Source organism: Chrysochloris asiatica, unplaced genomic scaffold, assembly GCF_000296735.1.
Source record: "Chrysochloris asiatica unplaced genomic scaffold, ChrAsi1.0 scaffold00199, whole genome shotgun sequence".
Taxonomy (NCBI): Eukaryota; Metazoa; Chordata; class Mammalia; order Afrosoricida; family Chrysochloridae; genus Chrysochloris; species Chrysochloris asiatica.
The window spans coordinates 5,247,779-5,250,746 of NW_006408717.1; positions in this window are offsets into that span (position 1 = coordinate 5,247,779).

Here is a 2,968-nt window from a genome sequence, read left to right on the forward strand (position 1 = left end):
TGAGGTTGGCCCAGGATCGAGCATTGTTTCGTTCTGCTGTGCATGGGGTCGCTATGAGTCGGTTCTGACTCGATGGCACCTGACAACAACAACAATATATATAGCATTTATTTACCTTCCCTCTGTCAAACCCTGAGCCAATTACTTTCCCCAGGCTGCCTGGGGAGGTACAAAGAAAGGAATATGGAATATGTAGGGCAGATGAGACACGGAAAAAAAGAATTTGGGAAATGGACACAACTCCTTCACATGGTGAAGAGGATGAGAAAGGCCACCATCAGTGGCCTCCGAGAGGGCAAAGCCCAGAATGGCGTAGGAGAAGAGCTGCTGCTTCAGAGAAGGGTTCCTGGCATAACCAATAATAAGGCTCCCAAACACAGTCCCAATCCCAGCTCCAGAGCTAGCCACTCCAACTGTGGCAGCCCCAGCCCCAATGAACTTGGCTGCTGGGTCAATGTCCCTTGAAATCCTGCTGGTTTAGCAACTTCGACTAGAAGTAAGTGAGGTCAGGGAACGTGGGGCTGTCAAGTCAGTGTCTGGGGTTGTTTCATTACTACTTCAGACGATGGTCGGTTCAGAAGCTGAGAAGTGCTCCTGACCAGGGAAGGAGCGCAGACGAATTTGGTGCAGGTGAACATTTTCAGGGGATGAGAGGCTGTGGCAGGAAAGCTGCTCCAAGTGCAGAGAAGACAGAGAGGGGTGGTCCAACTCATATTGACCTTATTGTATAACAAAAACTTTTTAAGAATAACAAAAATGTTGCTCAATAAGGCACCATCTTCATATCCATTATTTTGGCTACAGGATTTTCTTATTTATGCTCATTGTGCTGATAGTAAAAAGAGCAGAAGATTATTAGATGTAAATCCATACCAAGTATAAGTCCTGGTATGGTGCTATGGGGTAAAGCACTGGACCACAAGGTCAGTTTGAACCACAAAGTTGGTGGTTCAAACTCACCAGCCACTGGTCAGAAACCCTATACAGGGTTGCTATGAGTTGGAACCAAGTCGATGGCACTTAACAAGTAAGTAGTAGGGTTTATTTAAGTGGGTGAGGCAGAGAGTTATATCACACGTGATATTTTTAGACATCTTTATTCATTTACATTTGTAAGTAGCTGGAGAAATACCTATAAAGTGTGTGTATGTGTCTGGTGTTTTTTTTTGTTTGGTTTTGCTTTGTGTTATGTTGTTTTGCTGTTTGTTTCTCTCCATACACAGACATTTAGTGTCATAGAAACATACAGACTTTTGTTTTATGATGATTTTATCAGTATCTCAAAAAAGTTTTTGTTTTGTCTGATTTTGTCTTTCAATTCTTCCAGATAATATAAATTACAAGCTTTGCTATTTTTCCTACTGATCAATTATCTGACTTTTCTAAACTAAAACATGAATATTTCCAGGAGGAATTTATTGATTAACATAGGGTGCTTGACTAATTGTCAGAACCATGTAGTAGACAAAAAATAATTTATTTTTGATGAATATCCCATAGATTTTAATATGTCAAGCATTATTACTATGTTGTTGTTGTTAAGTGCCATTGAGTGGATTCCGACCCATAGCGACCCCATATAGGATTTCCAAGGAGCAGCTGGTGAGCTTGAACCACTGACATTGCAGTTCAAACAGCTTTGCAGTCTGACACATTAGCCCACAGCCCCACACCAGGACTCACATTATTACTATGCTAACCATTAAAATAAAATTTAATTATTGAATCAATTACTGATTGACCTGATCTAGGGTGCTAAAGTCCTACCACAGAATCCTATGAAGTACTTGGGTGGTACAAGGGTTAAACATATGTGCTGACTGAAAGATCAAAGGTTTGAGTCTACTCAGAAGCTTCTGGGGAGAAAGCTCTGATAATCTACTTTTGAAAAATCAGGTCTTGAAAATCCTATTGCAAGGATAATATCAGAAGTCAGAATTAGCATAAAGATAGTTCCTATGAGGCAGAGGTCAAATATACCTCCACCTAACCACTTCAATAATTCACAAAATAGTCACAAAGAGCTCACTAAATTCAGTTATATGGTTTACTAGGGTAACAATGCAGAAGAAACAGGATACAATTTGGAACATAACTTTAGGTAAATCTAAAAAAAACTCCGAATCCAACTCAGGGAAAGGTATAGGTCTAGGAGAGTACATCTCCCCCTTTAGCAACCAGGGTTACTTCAGACCAGATCCCCACTGGAACACGTTTGTCTTGGAGTGACTCTCCAACAATTCTCTTGATCATTCCTGTCCTCAGGTTCCTGGACTTCATGACTTGCCCATGTACTCCTTACCAGTTACAAGGTGAACTTCTTAACCAATCTTGATAAAAGTCAGCTATTGTGAAGCTAATCCTGGTCAAGGTCAACTACAGGGTGGATTATGAACAGACCAATCCTTGCAAGGTGCTTATGTGGAATAGTAAACTGACCAACCTCTTGTAAGTTTGCAGTTGACCAATCACTATGTGAGAACTACAAACCTAGGGCCAGAAAGACCATTTATAAAGCACAGTTTTACTCTGACACACATTAATTAGGGTCAATTCTACCACAGCTGGTTTTATGAGTGTAAGACTTGGTTTTCCCATGAATTGAAATAGAAGTTTGTGAGTGTGCATGAAAGTTATTCTTGAAGGGGTATTTATAGAAATTGTTGTTGTTGTTAAGTGCCATCGAGTAGACTCCAACCCATAGCAACCCCATAGAGAGTTTCCAAGGAGATGGATGCTGGTAAGCTTGAACTACCAACCTTGCAGTTCAAATGACTTTGTAGTCTGATGCATTAGCCCACAGCGCCACACCAGGACTCCATTTATAGAAATTAAATATCAGGTCATATATAGTTGCTTATCTAATAAGCATCTTAATACTATAGCTTCTGCTGGTATCTTTAGTATTAACATTGTATTTTCATTTTTGAATAAAAAAAAAGCCCAAATGAAAAATATCTTCTATAGT